This window comes from Malaclemys terrapin, chromosome 9 (assembly GCF_027887155.1).
Source record: "Malaclemys terrapin pileata isolate rMalTer1 chromosome 9, rMalTer1.hap1, whole genome shotgun sequence".
NCBI classification, from domain to species: Eukaryota; Metazoa; Chordata; order Testudines; family Emydidae; genus Malaclemys; species Malaclemys terrapin.
Genome location: NC_071513.1, coordinates 62,552,779 through 62,569,039, shown reverse-complemented (window position 1 = coordinate 62,569,039; position 16,261 = coordinate 62,552,779). Strand labels below are relative to the sequence as shown.

Below are 16,261 nucleotides of genomic sequence, written 5' to 3'. Positions count from 1 at the left end.
GTTTCTGTTGGATTTATTGTATTATGTATAGTAAGTGTTTAATATAAAAATCAGGTAGTAGGGATTACAATGTTATAACAAGGGATTATGCTATTACCATTACCCAGTCAATTTACACATTACTATTTTGAATTAGTGATAATTCACAGAGAGAAAGAAGAAAGCTGAATTTAGAGAATAATTATTAACCAGATTTTTGGTTATTCACCAGCCACTTTGCTCCAGTCCATAGCACAAAGCACCATAAACCCAGTAGAATCTGGCCAAGAGAATATTCATCTCAAATTGGCATCTGCTACACCCCCCGCCTCCCCCATTCCCAGTCACCACTATTCAGGATATAGCTAAGTGAAAAGGTGGCATGGCTGAAGCATTTAGCAGACAATTGAAAACTAGTGTAGAGGACAGTAGCCCTGAGAACACTGCTTAATTCTGAGCACTGGGTCTGCAGCTAGTCAGCTGTGAGATGCAGGAGACATAACTGGCACCTTAAAGCACCTTTACCCCGCTTTCCTTCACAAACTGCACTAAGCACAGTTTAGATACAGCCCTGTATCTGATCCACAGTATCTGCCACACTTCTGGGTCTCCTGGAAATGAGTACACTTTGTGTATAAGAGTGTGCACTAAAGTATTTCTCTCTTTAAAAAAAAAAAAAAAGTCTAACATTCTATCCTAAATTTTTGCACAAAACCAGTGATATCCATGAGAGTTCTGCACATAGATCAATGCCAGTATATAGTAGCTTCCAACTTTTTTACAGCTTTCCAGTGTTTTATATGAGACATTATCTCCCCTAGACCAGTTTCATAATTCTCTACAGATTTGTCACCAAGATCAAGGACTGCAGTGAAAAGACAGCAAGGCCTGTGTGCTGGACTGCCCCAGGCGAGGGGCCAGACCCAGCTATGTGGATGGGTTAGAGGGGTCTATAATGGGCCCCTTCCGAGGGTGGGCCTGGTGCCACGGCGCCATTGTAAACCCGGTACTGACCCCAAGCCCCCTCCCACAGCAAAACTCCCTTGGACCTTTTCTGGATGCCACCAAAAAAAAATATAAAAACCTGCTGTCCCGGTGCTACTTTACTACTCCAGGAGACTTGATGCAGTGAAATAATTTCCCTACATTCCATCAAACTCTGTGTCACACATTTTGAGTATTTAAGAGTCTCTCATAACTATTTGTCTATGTGAAGTCTCATAACCGTTCACAAATTTTAGGATTGCCTTTTGCTGCATTTATCTTGCCTGTGAATCCAGCCCTTACAGTCCCGTGTTCACACGTCATTGCTTGTGTGTAGAAGACGATTCACAAATACTCAGTAAGTGTATTATATGGTGTCATCTTACATCCTTCCCAAGGGCAAAAATCTTCTGCAATAATGAAGGCTTGGGTTCGTGACCAGTGGCTGCAGAACTTTTGGATGCGCAAGTCCACATTTCTGCATCTATGTGCAAAACTCACCAAAATAAAAGCTGTACTGACAATGGAGAAGAAAAAATAATTGCACTATGGGGATCTGCAACACCAGATTCTTATTGGTCAATCAGTGGTCTCTCCCCTAAACCAAGGTGGAATGGATTTCTTTAAGGTAAGTAGTCACAACATATTGTTAAAGCTCATTTCATGCTCAATGCCCTGTTAAGACCTCTGCAGTCACAGATAATACCTGTCTTCTTGGGGAACCAGGGCACAGTATCCAGTCTGACTCATGAAAGGACGCCCACCCCCCACCCCCCCGCTTGAACCAAAACTGATCAGAGAAAAAACTTGCATAGAGCAGTGAATGGCGGTGTGAGACACACCTAGATCCCTGGTGACAAGTTTCAGGCAACATCCCTATCCTCATCTGCATTTAAGATGGGACAACCAGACATCGCATTAGCATATAGAATGGGAAAAAAGCGAACCGTACAGAACTCTGGAACCAAAAAAGCAGGGAACAACGGCATCATGGGAGATCTGTGCTCCAGATGTTAATGAACCTATGCTGCACACACCCAGCTCAGCAGTTAGACCAATTATAGTAGTGAAACTTTGATTGATATCCAAAATACTGAAGCAGACGAATTTCATTGTCAGCCCCCTAAAGGAACACCAGCCATAGTTAGAAGTTATCAGCTCCTATTGTCTAGCCTAAAGAAATTCCTTGAGTCATCAGTTTACCCATCAACAAATCTAGTGCCCTCCCTTCAACCATTGTATTTTCTTTACAAAAACTCATCTACTGACTCTCCAGTAAGATTTCTGATGCGTGCATAGACTCAAATTCTGCCTGAGTTCCGCTGGGGTTTCATCTACTCCTGACTGATCCAAGACTCTAAGCTACGATCATCACCTGGGAAGCCTCACGAGTTGAAGCTTCCTGGAGTGGATGAGATAGGGTGACCAGATTGCAAGAGTGAAATATCAGGACACATTGGGCGAGCGGCGGGGGGAAAGGGGTGACCTGGGGAGGAAGGGGGGAGACGACAATGACGATGATAAACACAGGTGCACAGCCCCGACCAGAGCCATGAGAGGGGGCACACAGCCCTAGGAAGCTGCAAGAGGGGTTGTATGGCCCCTGCTGCAGCCCACACCACAAGCCACAGGGCAAGGACTCATGGCCCCAGCTCCAGCCCCCAGTAGAAGCCACGGGGCCAGGGGCACAGGGCTCCGGCTCCAGTCCCCGGCTAAAGCTGCAGGACAGGGGCGCAGGATCCTGGTTGCAAAGTCAGATCCAGTTGCAGGGCAGGGGAGCAAAGGGTCCCGGTTCTAGCTCTGGCTCCAGTTGCAGTCACAGAGAGGAGGCCCCCAGTCCTGCCTTCAGCCCCAGCTTCAGCCACTGACAGCTGAAACAAACATCACAGAGGTCTGGAATCAGAGAGTCTAAAATATAGACTTAGTCATAATACATATTTAAACATACAGATTTATTTGTACACTAAACAAATAACGGGTAAAGGGCTGGGCTTTTTATTCAGTCTATAAATCAACTTCCCAATTTGCATACCTCTCAGATATGCCAGAAGTCTAGTACTTCTTGGATGACTTTGCCATAGTCATGATTTGCTTCTGGGCAAACACAAAGCTGTAGAAATCCTTGCAACTCATCCGGAAATTCATCCTCACCAAGTCTACGCTGCTTCGATTCCGGACATCAGTCCATGCATCTTTCATGATTGAAAATACAAGCTCTGAGTATGCAATGCTTACGGGTATACCGAGCACGTATGACACCAGCTTTGCCATGTTCAGGAATTCAGTGCTACTGTCCTTGTTTCTCAGCACTTGAGACCAGAGTTCCCCAACTGAATAGTTTCCAGGCTCCAACTTGGAGTTGATGTCTTTGATGATACACTATTCATCATAGATCTGATCAAGATCCACTGTTTTCTGAAGGTTTACAGCTGTCACGGCCGCAGGCAGATCCTTGTATTCTAATACCCTATTAACTTTGATGTTCAAGCACTGGATATTGAACAAGTAGTCAGTTGTTGAAAAAAAAAAAAAAATCAAACCATTTCTCCAAATATAGGATCGACACATCGTAAAATTTCATGAAGTCTTTCTGGAGACATGCAGCAGTGACAGGTAGCATCTCAGTTAATGCATTTTCAACTTTAGAGCTAAAGAATGTGTCATTTTTCCGTTGCTGAAGTTTAATTCTCAGAGTATTCATTATGGCATACACCTCACATGCTGTCATACTCTCATTTTCCAAACAGAGCACATTATCATTGAAGATTTTCAGATATTCTGAAGGAAAAACAGATGAACCTTAACTTTGCTAGGTCCCTCACCTTCTTCACCGTTTTTCCTGTCCGAGAACAGCATCCATAGAAATTTTGGACACTTCTCACTGCCCGGAAAAACAAAGTAGCACTTAACAGCCTGCCACATATTTACAAGCCTGTTTACAGTTGGGAAAAGACTCAACCAGCGCGTCGGAACATGGTGCACTAAAGTGGCATACTCCATATCCACAAAGTTAGGGTTACCATATTTCAATAATGCAAAAAGAGGACACTCCACGGGACCCCGCCCCCACCCCAACTCCGCCTCCACCCGAGCACCCCACATTCCCCCTCCTCCCTCCCGCCCCCTGGCTGCTGCTGCGCTGGGGAAGTTGCTTCAACCCCCGCCACGGTGGAGAGCAGCAGGAGCCGGGAAAGTTGGAGCCCGGGGAGGAGTCGGTCCCCTTACCATGCCTCCCTATTTTCCCGGACATGTTCGGCTTTTTGGAAATTCCTCCTGGACGGGGATTTGAGGACCAAAAAGCCGGACATGTCTGGGAAAATCTGGACGTATGGTAACCCTACCTCTGACACTCACCTCTCCCTCCACTGGAGGGACTCCCCTGTCCATACCTGTCCCGGGGCCTTCCTTTAAAGGGGCATCCCCATATCAGCGGAGTCTACTTGGAAAAAGATAATATTTACTCCCTTGTGTGGCTGAGCTGGGCTGTGACAATCCAACCCATCATGAGTACTGTGAGAAACGGGGCACAACACTAACCAAGGCAGTGTCATTTCAGGGACTGTATGGGCCTCGAAGTTCAAACAAACAAGCTATATAAAGTCCTTTTCTTTACTGGGAAGCCAAATGGAAGTTTTTCTAGAAGGGTATTTTTAGAAATCTCAGTATAATGACAAATTTCCAGCTCAGTTAAATAACTTTTTTGTGAAATGATGCAGAGCACAATTAGTACAGAGACATGAATAGTGAGAGATCCAAGTTGGTTTGCCTGATATTGTGTAAAAATGTGTGTAACTTTGATATAGAAGGCCTTGCCAAACTAATTATTGAAGCATATGCAACCATCATCGTAGACAGTGACTTGTTTATACTGCTCTATATACTATACCAGTGTTTCTCAATCTGGGAGTCATGATTTATTTGATAATTTATATGGTAAAAATGAGAAAATAAGCAATTTTTCAGTAATACTCTGCTGTGATACTTGTATTTTTATGTCTGATTTTGTAAGCAAGTAGTTTTTAAGTGAGGGGTACTCAAGACAAATCAGCCTCCTGAAGGAGGTACAGTAGTCTGGAAACATTGACAACCACTGCTCTAATTGACCTGCATCAAGAATGTCTTTGTTTTACTTTCGATTTTCTATAGTAAGGCTATTGGGATCTCAGCATTAAAATACCGCCTCAGAAGGATTTTTTGAATGTTTTTAAGAAATTTCATAAATGGAGCACTGCACTTCCCCCAATTAATGAGTCTGATGTTTCATTTTTTAAGACCAAAGGTCCCTGCATCTTCCACGTATTAGAGTGAGTTGTTTTCCAGAAACCCAAAGGTGGAAGTTCATTAGCAATCTATTTGTGTGTAATACATTTTATAGTAACAAATAAAAAGGAAGTCACAACTGGTCTAGTCAAATTTGCTTCCTGCCCTCTAGTCAGGGACATATCTCCCTGCTGTCAACAGTTCTCTCCGGAAACAGCAAAAGAAAGATGCCAGATCAATCTATGAAACTGAAAAGGGTATTCCCAGAAACACTGAGAAAATAAATGCCAAGGGCTTTTGTTACACTTTTACCAGTGAGATCAGGAGTGAATAGGGTGACCAGATGTCCTGATTTTATAGGGACAGTCCTAGGGTTACCATATTCAAACATTTAAAAAAGAGGACGCTTCACGGGGTCCCAGTCCCGCCCCGCCCACCCCAACTCCGCCCCTTCCCCGCCCCCGCCCCATCCCCATCCCTTCCCTTCCCCGCCCCCCATTCCAACCCCTTCCCCAAAGTCTTTGCCCTCTCCTCTGAGCACCCCGCATTCCCCCTCCTCCCTCCTGCTCTGATCTTGGTTGGGGGTTGCTAAGTGCTTCCCTGCTCCCCACTGGCCCTGCAGCCCCTGCACCCCCCCACCCCTGCAGTTTCTGTGGCCCCTGCTCCCCACTGGCCCGGCAGCTCCTGCACCCCCCCAACCCTGCAGCCTCTGTGCCCCCCCGCCTGCCCTGCTCCTCCTTGCCCTGCAGCCTCTGCACCCCACCGCCTGCCCTGCCCCTGTGCCCCTGTCTGCCCCTGCCTGCCCTGCTCTTCCTCGCCCTGCAGCCTCTGCACCCCCCCCCCGCCTGCCCTGCTCCCCTAGCAGCCTCTGCCTGGTGGGGGCTTCGGATTCTCAGCGGCGACCGGGGCACTGTGGGTCCCTGCAGCCCCGGCACACGCCGCACTCCCTGCCCCGTGCCGCAGCCTCCTTCCTGCCGCGCGGGGTGACGGGGCCGCAGGAAGGGTCCCCCAGTGGCCGGGGAGTCCCCGCCCATGAGGGAAGCCCAAGCTGCTGGCTGGGCCCGGCCTCCCCATGGTCCTGCGGGCTCCGCTGGGGTGCGCGGTCTGCCTGGCCTGCAGGGGCAGCAGCGGCCCCTTCACCGCCTTCTGCAGCTGCGCCCCTCTACCTGAGCTCGCTACAATGTAGCTGGGCAGCTGGGCTGCACTGCGGACCCGACAGGTTGTGCTGGGGCCGGGCGGACCCTGGCTTATGCTGCCTCCCTATTTCCCCGGACAAGTCCGGCTTTTTGGCAATTCCCCCCGGACGGGGATTTGAGTACCAAAAAGCCGGACATGTCCAGGGAAATCCGGACGTATGGTAACCCTAGACAGTCCCGATTTTGGGGGCTTTTTCTTATATAGGCTCCTATTACCCCTCACCCCCGTCCCGATTTTTTACACTTGCTATCTGGTCACCCTAGGAGTGAATGCACCAAACCGAAAACTCACTGCTGCGGAAATAAACACTCAGGGCTAGACTCTGCTTGGAGACAGCAGAATCTGCTACCATTTGCTGCTCTGAGGTGTACAGTACCTCACAGAGCTGGGGAAAGGAGGCAAGACCATGGCTGGCAGTGCAGGAGAGAGTAAGGTGCATCGCTGGCCTCCCCTCTGCGCTGCTATGGTGCCGAGCACCCCCCTCACCAGGCCCCCCAGGCGGGGGGGGGTGAGGTGACACCCCCACGTGCCCCAGGCCGGGTCAAGCCGTGGTGGGGTCCCTGTGCCTTTAAGAGCAGGGCTGGGCTGAGCCGAGCCGGCGGGGGGGGGCTCCGCTCCCGGCTGCAGGCTGATGCCGGAGCCTGGCCAGGCTCGTCTCCTGCACCAGCTCCGGGCGAGGCTTTGCTGCAGCTCCTCCACTCCCCCAGGGCCTGGCCGCCGCACGGTGGGGGGGAGGGGTTGCTTGAAGCAGGGCAGGACCCTGTGGGGGCCGAGGGCTGAACAGGCCTGGCAGGGCGGTGCGGGGGCTGCTGGAGGGGGGAAGCTGGGGAAGGGGTGGCACGGCCTCAACCCCCTGGGGCTGCCTGCCCCGTGGAGGAGGGAGAGGGGCATAAGCCGCAGCAGGACCCCAGCCCCCCGGGGGAGAGAATTAGGGCCAGCCCAGGGAGGCAGGGGCAGCCCCAGGGGTGCTGGGCGCGTGCAGGGCAGAGCCCCGGGAGAGCCCCAGCCCCGTGGCGGGCAGTGCTGCAGAGGAGGCGCCCAGGCCTCCCAGCGGGCGAGGGGAGCCCCAGGCAGGGGGAGCCGGGCCGCCAGGACCTATCTCTTGCGGCCGCTCCATGCTGCTCCCAGTACCGCTTTCCGCCGGTGCGGCTGCCCTGTCAGCCGCTTTTGGATCTTTAAATAGCCATCTGGGGGAAATCCCGGACATTTTTAGCTTTTTACAAATTACCTCCGGACGGCTATTTAAAGACCCAAAAGCCGGACATGTCCAGGGAAACCCGGACGTATGGTAACACTAACAAAGTCAAACATATCCTTCAATGCTGCTACTGTTAGCAGAGCTGCTGAAATGATTGAACATCTTAATCACCAGAGTCTCAATGTCAACTTGTAGGGTATTGCTAGCATGTTTCACGGTGTTGTGCACAACATGGGCAGGGCAGGTTGCTGGCAAGATATTTTCATTTTGTTTTTTTCAATTCTGGTACACTGATTGTCGCTTTCCATAATTCATGTTTGCATTATCAGCACTGTAGGAAGACACTTTGTTTAGGTCTAGTTTGTGTGTCGTAAGTTTTTCCAAGATGTGTTGCTTATTGCCTCTGCAGTCTCTTCGCTTTGCTCATAGAAGTCTAACAGTTTATCTTGGACCTCATGTTCAGGTGTCCAGTATCTCAGTGATAAGGGGAAGTTTTCACATTGCCCTTGTTAGATGCATCTGTGGCAACTGAGAAATAGGGACCATCTGGCTTGCTGAGGTCTTTTAAAAAATTTGTTGAGAGCGGTGACAGCAGATTTTTGATCGATGCCTTTGCTTTCGTCCGGCCACAGCTGATGTGCTTCGCAATCGTTGAATCTGGATACAAGGTAGGTGCCAGTTTAAGTTCACAGTCACATGAGCGATGGGAGTGTTGATGGACTACTGTATGGTAAACTTGAGTTAGCTCAGTAGCAATAACCTTGTTATTGAAGGATTCATTTGGCTTGCTGGGGAAAAAAAAAAAAAAGTGAGTCCAGGGTATTGCTCTTGTGAGTCTGGGTGTTTTGTCCATGATTTTTTGATTCAGCATGATGCTTAACATCAGACTCACCGCCATGGCAAATGCTAAATTCCTTCCTGCATGCTTTACAAAAGGCTTTTGAAACACACTCATAGGATTTCCGAATCCAGGTGTAAGTGGCTTCCCATTCTGTCCTGTATCTGCACTGTCTTTTTTGTTTTTTGGTACTTGGCTCCTCCCTTGCCGTTGCCATTTCAGGTGGGGTTTTTGGCTGAAGACCGTTAGCTAGATAGCTAGCCACTGAAAAGAACTGCGCAGTCTCTGTGCTTCTTACGTGTTATTACGGGCCCACTGTAGTTTGTCCTACGGTATGCACCGTGGTTCACAACTGTAAACTACATATTCCTACCGTAAATTTACATTACATCGGAAAACAACCTGAAAAACCCAAATTGCCAGTAGATAACCGATCACAATCGGGTTTAATGGGACATTCCCAATCAACTAATTTTCTATTTCACTACCAAATGTAAAATTTTACCTGACTATCAGGACAAATGGTGTCCCAATTGTACCTCAAGCAGATGTACACTGCCAGGGGCAATCCCTGCTTGCTAATGTGGGTAAGTGACCTGGGCAGCAGCTTAGCAGTGCTCAGCCCCGGCCTGCCCTGCATAGAATCAGCATCTGCAGAGGCAGGTGCCTCCTTTCTTTGGCTCTGCCGTGAGCAAGGTGGACCGGTCTGCACACACTCTGCTGGAGAGGAGGATGCAGCCTCTGACACTTACCTCAGGGACCTGCCAGCTGCTTCCTGGGAGCCACCTCAAGTAAACACTGCTGGGACCCACCCCTGCATTCCCTACCCCCGCCATCAGTTGAGGAGGTGAGCAGCAGGAAGGGCAGGGCCAGCCAGGGACAATGGGGCATGAATAGCATAGCCAGAGGCACACTGGTCTGGCTGGCCCTGTGCTACCAGGATGATCCTTCCTATTGGGGGTGGGCCCATGCTGCACCACACACCTCCCCTGCCCGGTGCCCCCTGGATCCATTATGCTTTGCACCCCCTGAACCCACTGTGCCCAGAGCTCCCCCACAACAAATGCGCAGTGTTGTGCACACTACCCCTACCCAGCACTCACCCACAGCCCCACCACAGCTGCCCAGCACCCCACACAGAACACCCCTACTCGCTAGTCTCCCAATACACAGATTTCCCCTCCCTCCCTGTGCCCTTCCCCACAGCCCCACCACCACAACTACACAATGCCCCACACAGAACCCCCCCGGCCCAGTGCCCTGACACACCCATCTCCCCCACTTCCCAGCACCCCCCCCGCAACAGGCCCCCACTGCCTAGCACCCCAAAACAAAAATCTCCCCCACTGCCCAGCGCCCTCCACACCCTCACAGCCCAGCACCCACACACACACACACACACCCCCCTCCCAGACACTCACTCCATCACACCCTGCCCCCTTCCCTGGCTGCACTCACCAGCCCTGCCCTGCTGGGAGGTCTCTGGCTCCTAGGGTGAGAGGAGTCTCCAGACTCTCCACGTGCTGCGCCCACCACAAGCATGAGCTCCGTGGCAGGTGGCTCCCATTGGCCAGGAAAGGCGGGCACCAGTGGGCGCTGCCAGAGTGGGGCTTTCAGGCACCGGCAGCATGCAGAGCCCTCCCCTCCCCGAGACAGAGGGACCTGCCAGGGGGCGAGGTAAGTCCCAGCGGTGCTTACCTGGAGCGGCTCCCAGGAAGCATCTGGCAAGCAGGTCCCTCTGGCTCCTAGGGTTGTGGGTCAGGTTGAGGGGGGAGAATGGGGGGTCTCTGCCTGCAAGCCCCGCCCCTGCAGCGGGTGGCAGAGACCTCCGCGCCACCTCTGTGCCTGGGGCTGCACTGCAGGCTCCTACCGGCGGGCAGGCGCCGGGAGCTGTGCTGCCCCAGGAAGAAGAGGTGAGCAGCGCCGGCAGCAGCTTGCGGTCCTTCTCCATCAGACGGTCCCGATATCGGGACAAAGTACATCCTGACCAATGTAAGGTCAGGACACTGGACAAGTCCCCTAAAATCGGGACTGTCCCGATAATATCGGGATGTCTGGTCACCCTAGGGTGAGATCCCTCATTTTCCCTCTGTTTCCTTTTCTACCTCGGGTATTAACCTTTAATAATGTAACTTATTTTGTTTAGGCTCTCCTTGAGTAGTTATCACTATTAGTCCATAAATAACTTTACTCTTGTGTTTGTATCTTCCACATTTATTCTGCAGCAATGCTTCTTTTATCTAAGCTACAGATCCCTGTAGCGCCCAAAAATACTCTGGGGTTTGCTCATCAAGTGGGTTACTACCAGTACGTTTGTGATGTAAGAGTGGGGATAGGGACATGCTAAATCTGGGATAAATAAGTGTGTCAGCTTGAAAGTGTTGTTTGACTCATTCCATTGGGCACACAAGCAGTACATTGATAGACTTATACAACCACCCCACCTACAGAAGAGTAACCCTAATAAATGAGCATACCCCAAAGTATTGTGCAAAGCTGGTCACAAATTGTTGAACGCAGGCAGCATGTGACCCTAATCACATGTTAATTGTTGAGTAGTTGCTGTGGAGTAGGGAAACTGAGGCTCAGACCTAAGCAAGCTCCTTTTTCAGACCAAGCTCCTTTAGCTCGCTCTCTCTCTCTCTCTCTCTCTCACACACAATCTCCTGTTAAGAATCTTGCTTAGAATACCTGTAGAACTGTGCAAGAAGGAGTTAAGCGTTGTGCCTTAAAAATAAAGGTTTTACAGCAATACTGTTAGTAGTGAAAAAGAGGTGCTTTACAACAGCTTTATACATAAGCAGTACATGAACAGAATTATCAGGAGGAAAAAACCTAAACAAGTAACCCCAATAAATGAGCATACCTCAAGTAATGGGCAAATCTGGTAAAAGTACACAAATACTAATGGTCTTCCTAGCTAACTGCATGAATAATCAAGAATCTTTACAATAACTGTATAGTCATTTCTTAAATGGTTTGCATACCTGTAATCATGGTGATTTATTTATTGCTCCCCATTTCTCTATTGTTTATCTGTGTGGTCTCTGTCTGGTTATTTCTAGTGGGATTGATTCATCAAATATTACTGAAATTGTGCCTTTACTTTTATCATGTGTTGTAGGTTATTGATGCATATTTGAGCTGTGTGGTTGAGGAAGCAGATGGAAAGGTAGGCTACTTACTATGATGGTACATGAAAGTATACATTGATTCAATAAGTAAACAATCACATGTGGCACAACATATTTAAGTCCAAATACCCTGGAAATATCAACATAAACCTGAAATTGCAACATTTCAGTGTATTTACTGCTGCCAAACATTTACTGAAATGTATTTGGAGGTGCATATTGGACATACAATACTTGACTAACTGAGGGCCACAGTTAGTGGCTGTACAGTTCAGTGGGTCCATTAAACACAAGTATGCGAACAGCTTAATCAATTTTTTACATTAAGTAAGACAGAGCACATTGATTACAAATCTTTGTTTTTACAGGACTCTTGCATATCTGATTTGTAACACTAAGGATCCCTTGCATGTCTGTCTATATTAAATTCATTATGTTTTTGATGTGCCAGAATTATTAATGCATTAATAACTTTGTTGACTGTCAACGGGTACAAGCCATCTCATCAGTAGTTTCCACTGTCATTCTCTCAGGCAGAACACCACAAATGAAAGTGAAGGTAAATGCTAACACTTTCGTACATAGCATTAATTAATAAATCAAGATTTGCATTTTCAGTGTTGGTTGTAACATTCATCATTTCATAGCGATATATTTATTTTTAAGAAAGGGTGGAGGACTACTGCATATACTGCAACCTTGTCAACTGTGATAAGGAAAGTGAGGATTGCACGATGCTAAGAAATATAGCATTGTATAAGAAATAAATGCCATAAACTGCCCAAGGATCATGATTCTTGTAAAAATTCCATAGCAGTAAACATTTTAATCATGCTGATAGGCATATGTTAGGAAATGCTGACATGTGGAAGGAATAGCATGAGTGACTGCAAAGTATGTTGTCATTATAACTTCTGTGATTTCATTTTCTCAATTGTTACTTATCAAAGGCCCAGTGTGATTCTTGCAAGAGGTGGGCACATATGCCCTGCATTACAGAAGGAACCAATCAAGACTACCTGACTGATGAGAAGAAAGTACAACTGCAAAAAAAAAAGTGCATAGTTCACTTCTTTACAAAAAGGAAAAAACCACCATTATGTTTAAATGCCTCTTGTTCAAAACATAATGCAACCAAAATAATTTTTTAAATTTATATACCAGATTATAATAAATGTTTTTTATTTTAAAAAAGTTCTCTGTATTTGTGTTCATGTGTATAATGCCAATCATAAAAGCAGCAAGGAGGAAGCAAATCATGACTGTTTTCGACCACAAAACCACTTCCCTCCTGATTCGCAACTATCCCTGGACCATGGGCAGTCAAGTCATTGGAAATATGCAAGGAGGAAGCCAGTGAAAAAAAATGAAAGGGGTCACTCTGGTAGCACCTTGGGCTCAGGGGCATGCTCTGTACCCCCAAACCTTACCTCCCTCACTTTTCACGTATTCACACACAAAAGTGAAACAGCGCGCCTCAATCATCCAATAGACCAATTTGTCACATTAGCCAGGAGGAAGCAGATCATGAGTGTTTTTGACCAAAAACCCCATGCCTCCTGATTCGCAACCCCATGGACCAGGCAGTAGCAGGTCCTGAGAAGTAGCCCAGATTGTCACGTTGCATGGCGGAAACTGCACCTAGTTGCAGAACAGGAGGGTTGCTATGTATTGTCACACCTGGAGAAAAGATAAGATCATCCCCAAGCCCACAGCCCAGCCTGGGGGGAGAAAGATGGGGAGGATGTTATGCAAAACTCTGAGGCCAGGGTGCTGTACAGCAGCCCCGCGAGTCTGGGGAGGGGTCCTGGCCCTGAGCCTACCTGCTGCAGGGAGAGGTGCCCCACCGCTGCCCCCTCCCCATGACCCGAGGTGGCCAGGCTCCCCGGTTCCCCCGCTACACGGCCACTCCTGGGCACTGCCCTCCCTGCAGCCCCTGCAATCCCGGCTCCCCCTCCCGTGGAGAGGGGCACAACGGTCCCCAGCAGGGGGCTGGCAGTGGAAGAGCCCCTCCGTGTTTCCCTCCCCGCCCCCCATGGGCCAGCCGCAGAAATCAGAGAGAGTCCAAGCTGTATTGGAAGGGATTTAGCCAGGTCTGTAGTTGCACTTAAAGTATTAGAAATATTCCCAAAATAATTGCAGGGTTTAAGCAGTTGGGGTACCTGAGTGGCACCAGTGCTACTCATGACACACATATAACCATCCTATGCTCATCTTTTGAAGCAAATGAGTACATTAACAGCAAAGAATACTACTCCATTATGCATGCCTTTTGGACACCACAACACATTCATGGATGTCTACATCAGATGAACAGGCAGGGTGCATAATGCCAAGGTGTTATGAAGGTCCAGCCTGTCTGAACATAGACAAGTTGGTACATTGTCCCCCCCAATACAGTTATCAATGGGCTGACCTTCTCCAATGATTTTAGTTGATTCCGCATACCCTCTGCTGCCCTGGTTGACAAAGTGTTATTCTGATTTACACTAACAGGACAAGAGGAAGTTCACAGCACACTGAGCAATTGGTGGAATGTGCCATTGGCCAATGGAAAGAAAGATGGTACAGGATCTGTTACAGCAATAGCCATGAAGGACACCTTGTGTGGTCACATTCTCAAGCTGCATGGGAATACACTGGTTAATGGATGTGTCTGGCACACTAGGGCTGGTGCTAGAGATAAAATATGTTTATGCATGCATTAAAGAAATAAACATTCCTTCCACTTTAAAGTTTATTGAAGCTAAATGTGGAGAGACCAGCTGGTCTAGTCTGGTTCAAAGATCATAGGCAGTATATTTTCTGTATTAACGTTAAGTGTGCAAGTTGATAAATTACAGTTAACAAGAGAAATCATTAGCTGGTGTAAAGCAGCACAGCTCAACTGAAATCAGTCAGTTGTCACCACATGAAGAGCTCACCCTATGTTTTTAAGTATATGCCAAAATGCCCAGATGTGCCAAGAGTTAACAGGACTGTAGGAACTTCATATTTTATTTTCTTACTTTAAAACACCTGTTTGAGTTAAGCTTTCATTTAAAAAAATATCAGTTGAATAATATTGTGCAATCCCACACCAGAAAAAATTGCAGAAATATCTGAAGACAGTAGGACCATGGTTCTTCTGTCTAATGGAAAGACTGTTTTTTGGGAGGATTTTATTATTTGTTTCAGTAAGACATTAGCAATCTCTCATATGCTATTTTAGTATTCAATAGTTAGCATTAACTAGTTAACTTTACATTTCCAACACACTCGACAAATTCTAATCTTGAATTCATATGTAAAATAGTCAAATAGCTGAAATTTCATTTGCAAATTGCAAATTGTGAAAGTTTAGAGACAGATTCTGCAACCCTTACTCCTATTGAGTAACTTATCCATGCAAGACAGGTTTCAGAGTGGCAGCCGTATTAGCCTGCATCAGCAAAACAACGAGGAGTCCTTGTGGCACCTTAGAGACTAACAAATTTATTTGGGCATAAGCTTTCGTGGGCCAAAACCCACTTCATCAGATGCATGGTGTGTAACATACAGTAGGGAGGTATAAATACACAGCATATGAAAAGTTGGGAGTTGCCTTACCAAATTGGGGGGGGGGTCAGTGCTAATCAATTCAATTAATGTAGAAGTGGGCTATTCTCAACAGTTGACAAGAAGGGGTGGAAATCATTTTTGTAGAGCTAATGAGGCCAGTGTAAACAAGGTCGCCCATTTCAAACAGTTGACAAGAAGGTGCGAGTATCAGCAGGGGGAAGTTAGTTTTTGTAGTGATCTGTGACAGAGTTGGGACTCACCACCGCTGCACCTCCCACTGGTTGCTCTGGGAATTAGCTCAGTCCATGGGGAGCGCCCTCTGCTGGTGGTGTCCCGTCCATTGTCTGTTCCTCCCTGGTGTCTGGACCCATGTTGCTCCCCATTCGGCGGGATCCTCTTCAGGACACTGCTCTCTAGCAGTGCCCCCTAGTCCATCCTCACCCCCTTCTGGGGGGGGGGTTTAACAGCAGTCTTTCTCTGCACCCCAGCCACAGTGGTCAACCACACCCCAAAGTGTGACCCCCATGTGTCAGGGGTCTGGTGCAGTTTGCTACTGCCACATCCAATAGCTGGGTGTCCGTGCAAGGGGGGGACCCAGGCCCACCCTCCACACTGGGTCCCGACCCAGGGACCGTTTGGCAGCAGCCTTCCTGCCCTCCTTCTCGCCCATTGTGCATCTCTCTCCCTGGGCCACTTCCCCTTTGGTCCCCTTCAGCCTGGCAGGTAGCGGGCTGGAGATTCCTTCGGCTCCCCCGAGGCTGCGCTGCGCTGTAGTCACACAGAAGACAGACCTTCACCCTTTGAAGGCCTGGGAGAGACTGCCTGCTCCTCTCCTAGGCAGCCTTTATATAGGGCCTAGCCTAGCTCTGATTGGCTGGCTCTAATCTCAGCCCTGATTGGCTCTCAGTAGGCCCTTCTCTAATTGGCTGCCGGCCTGTGCAGCTGCTCTGGCCTACTCTAGCCTCCTCTCGCATGGGGGTGGGGCAGCCGCCCCACCACATGATCCATCCTCTCCCAGCATTTATTCAGGCCTAATTTGATGGTGTCCAGTTTGCAAATTAATTCCAGTTCTGCCGTTTCTTGTTGGAGTCTGTTTTTGAAGTTTTTTTGTTGAAGAATTGCCACTTTTAA

At 48.4% G+C, this 16,261-nt stretch overlaps 1 long non-coding RNA gene across 1 annotated transcript; it reads left to right on the top strand.

Annotated features, from left to right (window-relative positions):
• Positions 1–7,893: 7,893 nt before the first annotated feature.
• Positions 7,894–12,725, top strand: LOC128842714 (uncharacterized). The gene is made up of 3 exons (XR_008446096.1): positions 7,894–8,286; positions 11,581–11,628; positions 12,541–12,725. It is a non-coding gene; the product is annotated as an uncharacterized LOC128842714 (long non-coding RNA).
• Positions 12,726–16,261: the final 3,536 nt, after the last annotated feature.